The sequence below is a fragment of the Canis lupus genome, chromosome 11 (genome assembly GCF_011100685.1).
Source record: "Canis lupus familiaris isolate Mischka breed German Shepherd chromosome 11, alternate assembly UU_Cfam_GSD_1.0, whole genome shotgun sequence".
In the NCBI taxonomy this organism is placed as follows: domain Eukaryota; kingdom Metazoa; phylum Chordata; class Mammalia; order Carnivora; family Canidae; genus Canis; species Canis lupus.
This window is the reverse complement of record NC_049232.1, coordinates 52,382,558-52,396,439: the sequence shown is the minus strand read 5'-3', so window position 1 is coordinate 52,396,439 and position 13,882 is coordinate 52,382,558. Positions and strand designations below refer to the sequence as shown.

Sequence of the window (13,882 nt, the reverse complement as noted above, 5' to 3'; positions counted from 1 at the left end):
ATCATCAGTGACACAACATATCATTACCTTCGGCATCCAGGGTGCTGGCAAGAAGGTAGGCTGGTGAGCCACTCATTCAATACATTTTTTTTTCCCTTTTATTCAAGGCTTATCTACCTGGTCATCAGAACAACAATGCAGTCTCAGAAACAACCAGATTTGATCACTAGAGACATGGGATTTGAGCTCAGCTTTATCTGGAAGCTACTCATGCCCAGGATAGTGGCAAGATGCCCAAGGACAGGAACACTGCTTTCATTCTTGGTTTTTCTCAGACCTGCTGGGTCATCTCGGGGCAGAGTACCTATCCTCTCAAAGGTAAAGGGGCTCATTGTATCCATCTTCTGGCAGTTGTGGCAAGGCAAAATATCTAAGAAATTAAAATAATAAGTAGAGGGATGCCTGAGTGGCTCAGTGGTTGAGAATCTGCCTTTGGCTCAGGGTGTGATCCCAAGGTTCTGGGATCGAGTTCCGCATCGGGCTCCCCGCAGGGAGCCTGCTTCTCCCTCTGCCTATGTCTCTGCCTCTCTTTCTGTGTCTCTCATGAATGAATAAATAAAATCTTTAAAAAAAAATAAGTAGCAACAGGGGCACCTGGGCGGCTTAGTTGGTTAAGCATCTGCTTTTGGCTCAGGTCATGACCCCATGGTCCTGAGTTTGAGACCCACATCACGCTCCCTGCTCCTGTGGGTAGCCTGCTTCTTCCTCTCCTGCCTGCTGCTCCCCTTGCTTGTGTACGCTCTCTTTCTTTCTTTCAAATAAATAAACACATGACCCCCCCCTTTTTTTTTAGATTTTATGTATTTATTCATGAGAGACAGAGAGAAAGAGAGGCAAACATAGGCAGAGGGAGAAGCAGACTCCCTGCAGGAAGCCCAATGCAGGTCTTGATCCCAGGACCCCAGGATCAAGACCTGAGCTAAAGGCAAATGCTCAACCGCTGAGCCACCCAGGCACCCCAGTAAATAAAAGCTAAAAAAAAAAAAAAGTAGTAGCAAATGTAAATGCTGTAAATTCTCTGAACCAAAGTATTCTAGAAATATAATTGTCATTCATGCATATAGGTGTGGAGCCCTGGCTTTTCAGGTCATGGTGGCCATGCTGGAAAGTGTAGTTTCTTTCCTTCAGGCCTATAACCCCTACTTCCGGTTTGAAGTACAGTTGAAATAGTTAGGAATCTGCTTACCTAGACAGAAGGTATTAATTTCCACTAATGTGTAACGGAGAAAGTAAAAACATGCAAGCAGAAAGAAACACCTAGACTCATCCACTTGCTCTATCTACAAATCTAATTCTCCCAATGCCCAAGCCCAGGATACTGATCTGAGGCTTGTATCCCAGTGATACAGCATTTAGCATCAGTACTTAGCAACTGGACTTAGCCTAAGGCCTGAGAAAGCAACATTAATGAAAGGATGAGTTCCACTGCTCAGTTAGAACAAAGGCAACACTATATTCCAAACCCAACACAAGCCTTCCCTCTTTCTAGCCTAGCAATCTCTGACTATGGGGTTAGTTTGCCAGGTCTCCAGAACTCATGAACAGGAGAACTAGAAATCTGTTCTTCAATGATGCTGACACCTCTTGTTCTGCAAGTGTCTATGCTGGGATTCAAAACAAATGTTCTGACATCCTGCAGCCTCTGGTGAGACCCACCCTCTGTGTAGCAAACTCTATGTGTAGATATGTAAAGGGCCAAAGAGGAAATATTCAGGCTTTCATGGGCCACGTGTGTGTGTTTTGTTTTGTTTCACAGTTCTTTAAAAACGTAAAAACTATTTTCAGTTTGTGGGCCATAATATGCTGCCTCTAGACCTTAAAGGCCTATCTATTCAAGGTCTGGATCTCCAAATTCTGATCTGCTGAGCCTGCCCAGAGATCCTCTTTCCACTTCCTGCAGGGCTGATGTGTGTATTTCAGAGGCACTCCCCTCTAAGGAGCCACTGAGGAATGTGAAGGAAGAATTCTAAGGTTATTTGCATTGGAGCTAACAGACAGGCTAATTCCTTTTTTTAAAAAAAGCACCTAAAAAACATTTGTGGAATTTAGCGTGTTGCATTAGCATTCTGGAGTGCAGACAGAGCCATAAACAGTCTCATCTTTCTATTTCTGCCTAATAATACTATACCATGCCTCTGCAAGGCCTGTTTTTGTTTTTGTTTTCTTGCTCCGAGGTCCCAACCCACACTTGAATTGGCTGAGGTCCCAAGTCCTCCTCTCTTCCCCATCCCTTCCATTTCTGTATGTGGTATGGTTGTGGATAGCAAGGAAACTATCAACAGTCAGAAGGGTGTAGACATGGTAAATATGGATGAGAGGTGGTGGAGGGGGGGTAGGGGAGATGAACTCATTTTTGATCAAAAACTTAGGGATGACTGTGAATTTAGCCTCTATCACAGCTACAGGTTTTATAAACTGGTTCAAAATGCTACAGAAGCAACCTAAGGACAGTGTGCACAGGGTCAGGAATAGTTGGGAGTTATGCCTCCCCACATAAAATGGATTAGAAAGAAGTAAAAGACTTACAACTAAAGATTTTAGTATTAGTAGCTATTATTTTTTCCTTCTACGGATTTTATTTACTTATTCGAGAGACAGAGAGAGAGCAAGAGAGAGCAGGATCAGGGAGCCTGAGACCATGACCTGAGCTGAAGGCAGACATTTACCTGACTGAGCCACCCAGGCACCCCAACAAAGTAGCTATCATTTCCCCTATTCTGCAGCTGAGGAAACCAAGGCTCTGGCAGACATAACTTTATCCAATGCCACTGAGCTAGAAAGTAGGGGAGTTGGGCTTGGAATTCTTGTCAGACTCGCTCCAAAGCCCTTGCTTTTTCTACTGTAATACACTCCTAATATCCTTGGTGGAGAAGAACAATAAGCAAATGTCTTCATCTGAGTCCTGTTTAGTTTTTTGTTCTAAATAGCAGCAATCTGTTGGTCTGCTCTTTTCTTTTTCTTAAAATATTTATTGATTTAAGTAATCTCTATACCTGATGTGGGGCTTGAACTCACAACCCCGAGACCAAGAGTCTCATGCTCCTCCAACTAGGCCAGTGAGGTGTCCTGGTTGGTTCTTTTCTATAGTCTGAATACTAATGAATGACAAGGTGCTTAAAATCACAAGCATGACGATTTTGTGTGACAGTGATTCAGGTCAAATCAATATAGGTATATTCACACATAAACTGGGGCCTTATCTGAACTAACACTTGTTTCTTCTTTGACAACAATAAATAGGATTTTACCATGTAAATCTTTGCCTAATTGCCAAATAAGTCTCTTTTCAATAGTGGTATATCTTTGTGTAATCAATGTTATCTTGTAATCAATTTGGCCGAATTGTAGTTCCCCACCTTCCGAAGCCCCAGATTGTTAGTTGCCAGTCAAACATCTATTCTCCCTTTCTCTTTCGAATTAACAGAATCCTGATATTCAGCTGGGTATAATGTTTTCCAACTGAAAATTCTTCTTCTTTTAGATAGGAGTGACTATTTGACTAAGTTATGGTCAAAGTGTTGTGAGAATTCTGGGTAATCTCTTTATGATGAACAAAGTATATCCTTCTTGCCTTCCTCCATCCTGATATCAGGAAGGTAGGTATGATGGCTAGAACTATAGTAGCCATCTTGAACCACAAAGATGGCCTAGGTATATTAGAGCAAAAAAATCAGAAGGAGCCTGAGTCTCTCATTTAGACTACAGAGCTGCATACCAGCCTAGGACTGTCTACCTCTGCATTTTTGTTGTTTTTGTTGAAAAATAAACTCTGATATTATTTAAGTCCTTAGTTTTGGGTTTCTGTTACTCCTGTCTACTTCCACTTTATATATTCTACATCCCAATAACCACTAAGTCTCTATCCACCCATCTCCACCCCCAATGCTACTACCCAAGACTAAGCTATACTTACCAGTTGTCTGAACTCCTACATCAACCTCTAACCTGATCTCCTTTCCCAGCACCATCCTTTGAAAATGAAGACTATTTGTATCATCTTTTTGCTTAAAAATATTCAAAGATTTTCCAAAAAATTCAAACTCTGTAGTCTGACCTTCATAATTTACCTCTCTGGTCTCATCTTTTGCCATTCCTACCTTGCCCTGTAGTTATATCTAAATTTACCTCTTTATTGATTGGAACATGGCCCCTCAATTTGGCCAACTCTTATTCATCCTTCAGGTTTTCAGTTGAAACATTACACGTTCAATGGCTTTTCCTAGACCACATTATGTGCCCTGGTTACACGCTCCCAAAGCACCTTGAGCTTCTCTGTACTGTGTTTTAGAATTGTTTATTTAGCTTGTAATGCTAGACAGGCAAGCTCCATAGGACAGGAACCTTGTCTATCATTATCTACTATTTTTTTTAATTTTTATATTTATTTATTCATGAGCGATAGAGAGAGAGGGAGAGACACAGGCAGAGGGAGAAGCAGGCTCCATGCAGGGAGCCCGATGTGGGACTCGATCCCTGGTCTCCAGGATCACACCCTGAGCTGCAGGCGGCGCTAAACTGCTGTGCCACTGGGGCTGCCCTCATTATTCACTATTATATTTCCCAAAACTATTATATCCCCAGACAGAGTCTGGCATACATAAACATTTTTGAATGAATGAAATTTTCAAGAGGGCAGCTAAGCAACATGTATCAGAATTTGAAATAAGTATTCTCCTCAGTCTACTTCTAGAAAATAAATTTAAAAGAAATAACATGATAAAAGTACATTAGGATATATACATAAGGATGATTGCTGATGCACCATTTATAGAAGCAAAAATTTAAAAAATTATTCTAAGTGCTCTGTCATTAGTGTATTGATTAGATAAATTATGAGGTAGCCATAATGAAATATTCTACAACACATAAAAAAAATATTGTTTTAGAACAGTTGTTGAGAAGAAACTATGTCCATAATACAGGGTTTTTTTCAGGATTAAAAACATTTTATTTAAATTCAATTTAATTAACATATAATGTATTATTAGTTTCAGGGGTAGAATTTAGTGATTCATCAGTTGCATATAACACCCAGTGCTCATCACATCAAGTGCCCTCCTTAATGCCCATTACCCAGTTACCTCATCCCCTCACCCACCTCCCCTCCAGTGACCCTCAGTTTGTTTCTAATTGTTAAGAGTCTCTTATGGTTTTATTTATCGTCTTATTTTGTTTTTCCTTCCCTTCCCCTATGTTCCATGATATAGTTTTTAAAATTAATTATATCATGATATAGTTTTTTAATAAAGTAACTTATAAGGTACAATTCATGGTGTGATCCCATTTTTATTTTTATTTTTTTATTTCTTATTTTTTCCCATTTTTATTTTTTAAAAATGTATACACATTTAGTTCTTTTTCTTTATCTGTATTTTGAGTTTTCTGGCAGTAAATGGGCTGATGATTCTTTTAGGCCAATTAGGATCCTTTTAGGCTGGAGGGTCTGCGCCTCATGGACCATATCATCATAGGAGACATGAGGGACCACCCATTTATAGCCAAAAGAGGACAGACACCTGTACTGAGGCAACAAGTATTTATTAAGTGCCTAACATCTATTTCAGAGAAGAAGAAACTCTAGGCATGTTCTAGGGCAAATTATAATTTGTTGAGAAAGCTATTCGTTATTTTAGAAGATCTAAGTTATATTCAAAGTTCTAAAATGCCTTACGTTAGCTTGAGAAAATTATGGAAATAAAAACAATTAATTAAGGTGAGAATGTTCTTAAAACTTGTGCCTGCCCCTTTCATGAATAATTTGGTAAAGTAACTGGTCACATCTTTGAAGAGGGGACATTTTCTTGTATTTTTGTTTATCTTGAATTAGCTAGTTCACAGGTAGACATAAACTTGATGGTTATCTTTACAAGAGTTAAGAACACAAGAATTACATGAAGTACAAAGAACTATAAAGCAAAGAAGTATAGGGACACTTGGGTGGCTCAGTCACTTAAGTGTTTTGCTTTCGGCTCAGGCCATGATTTTGGGGTCCTAGGATTGAGCCCAGCATGGGGCTCCTTGCTTAGTGGGGAGTCTGCCCCTCCCTCTGCTCCTGCTCTCTCTCACATGCTCTCTCTCAAATAAATAAATAAAAATCTTAATAAAAAAAAAGCAAAGAAGTACATTATAATTAGTATATACATTTCCTCTCTTCTTGGCTGCAGGTTAAGGATAGAGTCTTGCTCATCTCAGTAGTCACTTAACCTAGTATAGAACCTGCCATGTAGCTCAACATGTTCACTGAATTGAACTAAGGAGGAACTGAATCTTCACCAAATTAAACTGGAAAAAAACTTTTTTCTCCAGAGCAGAATTTGGTTTATGACCGTGGTAGACATATTTACACACTAGTTCTACTCCTTTTTGGGGTGTGGGGTGCTGGGAGGACCAAGTGAGTGCAGTGGCTGGGTTCTGGAAGTGCAGGGTGAGTATGCCTAGGTATAATTCCTCTCCCAGAGCCTCCCTCACACACAGCTCTGAACTCCCTCTACTGCTAGCGAGAGCTGAAGCTACAGAACTAGTACAGCATGTTCCAGCCAGAATGACAGACCACACCTCCTCCTCTTTCTTCATCTCCCCCCTTTTAACCTCACCCGTTGGTCTTCAATTCCGTTCTATGAGCTGCCTCCAGTGGGGCTGCTGAGCATCTAGGAAAGAATGCAGGATGTATCTCTAAGAGTCCAGCGCTAGCTGAGGAACAGTTTGTTTTTTTCCTAAAAATGGTCAGTCTATAAAGTTATGTAAGACCCAGCTCTCTGCTGGGAGCTTTTCCAACTCCAGCTGGAGAGATTCCTCAAGCTATTTAGAGTTTCAGGAAAAGAGCTTGGAATTTCCTGACTGGCCAACCTATACTGGAGATATCTCTGGGCAGAGATGGGGAGGTTCCAGCAAAGAAAGCAGGAACTGAACTCCATCCATTGTCCCTGAGTTGTGGACCCACTGAGTTCTCCTGGAAACAGCCTGATCTACCCGCTGTTAAAATTTCAGAACAAGGACAAGCCCCATTGCCAAAACCAGAGCCCAAACAGAATCAAGTCTTTGGGGCTCACTCAAAAGAGGCCAGGTCTGGGAAATCTAATAGCTTGACCTAGAAGCATACCAGCAGGGCTTTGGAAGGGCTTCTTTCTCCATACTTTAGGCAGATGTATAGAGGAATTTGCCTGTGGCCTGAAGAACCTCAGATGCCAAAGTCTTGCACAAGGACTAGATGAATCAGTCAATAAACTGACTGAATACTATGAAGTGCCAGATACTGTATTATGCCATCAGAACAGACCTGGTGCTTTCCTTCATGGAGCTTATAGTTCACCCGGGGAGACTAAACAAATAATAACTATGACCAAATGATCTATGAAGTAGGCCTTTGGAATATGCTACATTCAAGGGAAAGACAGCTAATCCATAAAAGCAAGCTCTGTCCAGGGAGGCCAGTTAACATATTTGTTAATGAGAGATCAGTTTACACTGATTTGGCAACTGAAATGATCTGTATTTGAACTGAAAACTCTAGTCCTTGAAGGAGTCACTAGACTCTATCAATACTCTGCTCCCAGTTGAACTCTACTTTTATGGCCATTCATTTCGCTAGAGTTCAGTCCCTGCTTACTTCATATTGTTTATGGAAATCACTTCAGCTAGAAAATTACCGTCCATTACAGTGAAGAAACAGAGCCCTGGTTTGCTCTTCCTAGCTATAGACCATTCATTTTTTTTTTTTTTCTTTCTGGTCAACAGAGAGAGTTATGAAAAGGTTGGTATGTAATTCTGCTCTTAAGAACTAATTCTGCAGCATGGGGCAAGTTATTTTTTTTAAAGATTTTATTTATTTATTTACTCATGAGAAACACACAGAGAGAGGCAGAGATATAGGCAGAGGGAGAAGCAGGATCCCTGAAGGGAGCCGGATGTGGGACTTGATCCCAGGACCATGGGATCACAACCTGAGCCAAAGGCAGACCCTCAACCTGAGCCACCCAGGTGCCCCAAGGCAAGTTATTTGATTCTCCTCAGCCTGACTTTCTTCACTTATAAAATGGGGATAATAATACCTCTCTTATGGGGTGGTGGTGGGAGTTAGAAGTACAGAAAACTTCTGGTACAGTGACTGGTATTTAGTGAGGGCTTGGTAAATGGCAAATATAATAAACGTGAGTCAAGAATCTCTTCTTGAACCCAATCCCTCCTATTACCTTTTCGAGACTGTACTACTATTCAATTTACTAATTTACAACAGGGAATCTTGTCACCATCATACCTGTGTTTTCTTTTCAATAGGCGTAACATCTCAAATTCCTTTAACCTTTCTTCATGGCTCTGTTCTTTATCCCCTAAGTTGTAAAGTGGCTCTGTCCCAGGAAACATCCCAAAGGAATACAAAGAAAGAACGTTAGAGTAAGTTTGCAACTTATCTGTGAATCAAGAATTTCCTAACCAGTGAACACAGTGAATTCAGGCCCTGGACTACCGGAATCGCTCAGTGTCAGCAGAACATAGTGAAAGTGAGTCCTCCACATAAACTCATGGACTGACAACAGTCTCCTAAAAAGATTTAATTATTTCCAGACATGTACCATCCCCAAGGGTGACTCTCCCCAAGCCCTATAGCTTCTGTGGTAGAAAAGTCTTTCTAGTCTATCCTCTCTTTCAATTCCTATAATTATTACTTTAATTCTAGGCTCTCCTTCTACATCATTTTCAAGGGTTATATTCAATCTCTGGGCAAAGATCCCTATGGGTCAGGAATTGAGACTATTGCTAGGAATACAATGGTGAACAAAAGGGATTTTATCCCTGTCCTCACTGAGCTTACAAACTACTGAAGGAAAACAGACAATCACACAAATAAAAATATAATTACTAAGTGTGATAAATGTCATGAAAAGTAGTATAGGGTATTAGGAGGACTTGCTTAAGACTAATTAAAGCACTGGTTAAGAAGTCAGGGAAGGCCTTTCTGATAAAACGTCTAAGTTGATCCATGAAAGGTGAGTTAAAAGGAAGTTAAACAGGTTAAGCGTGGGGGAAAAACATTCTAGGCAGAGAGAATGACATGTGGGAAAGGCTGGAGGAAGAAAATGGTTAGTACTTGGGAATATCTTGGGAAAAGTGAAAGGAAGCCACTGTGGCTGCAAGTGTTCATCATATTTGACAACCTGGATTTCACTGGTGATCTTGATATAAATCATTTCAGGGGAGTGGTGGGAAATGAAGTTAGACAGAAGATGGTTCAAAAGTGAATGTAGGGGTGATTGGGTAACTCAGTGGGTTAAATATCTGACTCTTGATTTTGGCTCAGGTCATGATCTCAGGGTTGTGAGATCAAGCCCTACGTTAGGCTATGCGCTAGGCATGGAACCTACTTAAGATTCTCTCTCTCTTCCTTCCCTCCTCCTCCAGCCCTGCACATCTCTCTTTTTCTCAATAAATGAATGAATGAATGAATGAAAAAAAATTGAGTAGCGGAGACAGCACAGATGGCCAAGGAAGGTTAGCTGTTAAAGAGAGTAGAGAAGTAAAAAGTAGAGAGTAGGGAAATGGGACAGTACCACGAGGGTGATGTGGGGTCAAAGGATTTTTTAAAAATTAATATTTATTTTATCTAATTGATAGATGGATATGGTTACAAAGTTAAAGACTATTTCACACTTATAATGAAAAATAACAATCCTCTGCTCTACCTTTCTCACCTGTGTCATTCTCCAGAGACCACTACTTTCAAATCTTTTAGCTGTCTCAGCTGGCATTTATGTCCATGTTTATAAATAATATGCTTATTTAGCTATTTCTTGGTTTTAAACATTTTCTTTTGACTCCTAATATAAAAGATAAATACTCAGCAATTTCACACCCACCTTCTTCACAATTTCTGGTTAAACTATAACATCTGCTTACTGTGACTTGGTAGTCAGTGGACCTCACTATTATTATATAATTTATAGTTTTTATTTTTTAAAAAACTTTATTTATTTATACATGAGAGACACACAGAGAGAGGCAGAGATATAGGCAGAGAGAGAAGCAGGCTCCATGCAGGGAGACTGATGTGGGACTCGATCCTGGGACTCTCGGGATCATGCCCTGGGCAGAAGGCAGATGCTCAATCACCGAGTCACCTATGCATCCCCTAATTTATAGTTTTTAATACTTGAGACTCTTTTGGTTTAGTTTGGTACACATTTGTCCCTAATTCTTCCCAAATTGTATAGCAGAATAGTAAAAATCCCTCTCAATATAATTTTCCAAATGGTCAAATACAGGTTTTTTGGCTTTTTCCCTGAAAGATCCTCCTGGAACTTTCTGTTCTCCTGATGCATTCTGAATGGACTCCTTTCTGCACTTATGACACTACTATCATGCTGGGCTTCTCTTTATCATCATCCTAGGAATTTCCTTTGCCTTTCTCTTATGCTAGTTGCTCTAGGTTCTAGAACCCACAGTTTTTTTTTTTTTCTTTCTTCTTTACTCTCCCCTTTTTGCTGGAGCATATCCTTTAGTAGTAGTCTCCTAAGAAATAATACACAGAAGGAACATTTTTTAAATGAATGTCTGAAAATATATAGCTTAAACTTTCACAGATGATAATTTGGTTGTGCATAAAATCCTAGGCTAGAAATTCTTCTGGGGCACCTGGATGGTTCAGTCAGTTAAGTGTCTGACTCTTCGTTTCAGCTCAGGTCTTGATCTCAGGGTCATGAGTTCAAGCTCCATGTTGGGCATGGAGCCTAATTTAAAAGAGAGAGAGAGAGAAGGGATCCCTGGGTGGTGCAGCGGTTTGGCGCTTGCCTTTGGCCCAGGGCGCGATCCTGGAGACCTGGGATTGAATCCCATGTCGGGCTCCTGGTGCACGGAGCCTGCTTCTGTCTCTGCCTCTGTGTGTGTGTGTGTGTGTGTGTGTGACTATCATAAATAAATAAAAATTAAAAAAAATAAGAGAGAGGGAAATCAATTCTTTTTTCATTTTTATTTTTTAAGATTTTATTTATTCATGAGAGACACACAGAGAGAGGCAGAGACATAGGCAGAGGAAGAAGCAGCCTCCCTATGGAGAGCCTGATGTGGAACTTAATTACAGGACCCCAAGATCTCGATCTGAGCCAAAGGTGCCCAGAAATCAATTCTTCTCAGAAATTCGAAAGCACCGCTCTATTGCTCGCTAATTAGATTCCATTATTGTTCAGCCCAATGCCATTCTGATTCCTGATATTTGTATATAATTTTTTTTTTCTAAAGAAGAGTTTTGGAATTTCTTCAAATCTCCAGGGTTCCAAACTGTGATGTTGAGGTACGCTTGGGTAGGTTATTTCTATTTGTTGTATTGGGTACACAGTGGGCCCAGACTTTCAATTTGGAGTCTCATGTTCTTCAATTCCGGGAAATGCACTTATCTGCCTTCCTTCCTTCCTTCCTTTCTTCTTTTCCTTCCTCTTCCTTCCCTCCTTTCCTTCTTTTTTCTTATTTCTTCCCCACTGATGTTGAAGATTTAGAAAAGAGAGGAATTAAATGATAAGCAATATCCTGAGAAGCAGTAGTAGCTCCAGAATTTCTAAATAGGTTGAACTTAGGATCAGCAAACAGATCAGAAAGGGTGGGCAGGAGTGGTAATTGTCTTGAGGTTCCATCTATATAGCAATCACACTTTTTTTTTTACTCAGGATACAGATTTATTTGGGGTAGCTTAAACAATGTATCATTTAGGTATAATACTCTGTGTTGCATGGGCATAAAAAACAATCTCAAAACAGCTTAAACAATGGAGGAAGTTTATTAGTCATATCTATCAAGAAGGCTAGAGGTAGAGTTATTGTGGGGATAGTTAACTCAGAGCCTCAGCACGTCATTCAGATATTCTATTAGGATGGCTATCATCATCTCAACCATCATATCCAGCTATGTTAACTTTCAGAGGCCAGTGGGGAAGAAGTTAGATAAACTCTCCGAAATAAACTCTGTTTGGTTTCAATGGGGAAAGAGTCATGGGGCAGCGAATCAACTGCAAACATTTCAGGGTTCTACAATGATTAAAAAGATAATGTAGGGGCAGTCCCGGTGGCACAGCAGTTTAGCGCCGCCTGCAACCTGGGGTGTGATCCTGGGGACCCTAGATCGAGTCCCACATAGGACTCCCTGCATGAAGCCTGCTTCTCCCTCTGCCTGTTCCTCTGCCCCCCCCCCCTCTCTGTGTCTCTATGAATAAATAAAATCTAAAAAAAAAAAAAAAAAAAAGATAACGTAGGAGGATGTGCAATCCAGTGTATCAGGGAGGGATTAGCCTTTGTTGGGACCTGGGATATTTCCTTAATTCCAACTAGTGAAGAGAGGATGGCTGTATAGATATTTGCAGATTGGTAGTAGAAAGTCAGAGAGTTCATGTTTTAGGACTTATTTTTTCTTTCTGCAGTTCATGAGTCAAGGTCATCAACTGAGAGAATGGAAGGAAAAAAGGAGGGTAAGAGGTTATAAAGGTAGTGAAAGTATAAAATGTTTGTTATAAAGAGTGGAGGAACAACTTAGAAAAATATAGTAAGCTTGCTGGCCAACATAAATTGGGTGATAATGAATTTAAAGTGATAATAAATCTGCTGGGCTGTACAATTTTCTCCAGCAATGTGTAGCTATTTGAATACAGACAGAGGGAAGGTGAGGGGTTATGTTCTTTCAGGGTTAGGGTTTTACTAGACAAATATATTTTTAAGAGAATAATTGTAATGTGAATGAAGCTAAAGGGCTACCATTGAGGATACTCCAACAAATGAATGGAATACACTAAGCCATAAACCATAGAGCCTACATAGCAACATGGAAAAATGCTTATGAAATAATATTAGTTAAAAGAAAGTAGAATACGGGGCGCCTGGGTAGGCTCAGTCAGTTAAGAGGTTCCTGGGACTAAGCCTTGCATGGGGCTCCCTGCTCAGTGAGGAGTGTGTGTCTCCCTCTCCACTGCTTGTGCTCTCTCAATAAGCTCTCTCAAATGAATAAATAAATTTTTTTTAAGATTTTATTTATTTATTCAGAGAGAGAGAGAGAGAGAGAGGCAGAGACACAGGCAGAGGGAGAAGCAGGCATCATACAGAGAGCCTGACGTGGGACTCGATCCAGGGTCTCCAGGATCACGCCCTGGGCTGCAGGCGGCGCTAAACCGCTGCGCCACCAGGGCTGCCCAATAAATAAAATCTTAAAAAAAAAAAAAAATTAAAAGTTAAAAAAAAAGAAACTAGAATACAAAATAATTTGTTTTAAAGATTTATTTATTTATTTATTTATTTATTCATGAGAGACAGAATGAGAGAGAGAGAGAGAGATTGAGGCAGAGACACAGGCAGAGGGAGAAGCAGGCTCCTCACAGGGAGCCTGATGCAGGACTTGATCCCGGATTCCGGGATCACGACCTGGGCGGAAGGCAGGCGCCCAACTGCTGAGCCACCCAGACGTCCCTACAAAATAATTTTAATGCTATAATTACATTCCTAAAAAAATTTATATATGTGTGTAAACAGAAAGGATAAGCAGATGGGATTACAGGTGATTTAAATTTATTTTATTATTTTATTTTTAAATTGTTTTAATGTATCTTATTTTTTAAAACTTCTACTTATGCTCATGTTCAGCTTGATTTATAGATCTTCTTTTTGTAAGATCTTTATCCAGTCTACTAGTGTTAATTGACCATTCTATCTTCATTAAAACTTGTTTTATAGGGTCAAAACCAAACTCATCCTGGGGCCAGGCTAGAATTTCTGTAGATGTTTACTAAATTTATGGATCTTTGGTGAAAGCAAAAAAGCCTCAGGAGGGATCCCTGGGTGGCTCAGTGGTTTAGAGCCTGCCTTTGGTCCAGGGCACGATCCTGGAGTCCCGGGATCAAGTCCCGGGATCAAGTCCC

General features: G+C 40.2%; 1 protein-coding gene across 8 annotated transcripts in view; it reads right to left on the bottom strand.

Annotated features, from left to right (window-relative positions):
- Window positions 1-13,882, bottom strand: part of RUSC2 (RUN and SH3 domain containing 2) — a 70,458-nt gene that overhangs the window by 43,831 nt on the left and 12,745 nt on the right. For 6 of the 8 annotated variants that reach the window (XM_038552742.1, XM_038552734.1, XM_038552741.1 and 3 more), the window contains exon 2: window positions 8,255-8,345. The exons of 1 other annotated variant lie outside the window; for it this stretch is intronic. The gene's annotated coding sequence lies outside the window, so the exon portion shown is untranslated. Of the gene's footprint in view, window positions 1-6,593; window positions 6,648-8,254; window positions 8,346-13,882 lie in introns of all 8 variants that reach the window. One more of the 8 variants, XM_038552740.1, reaches the window with a different exon arrangement.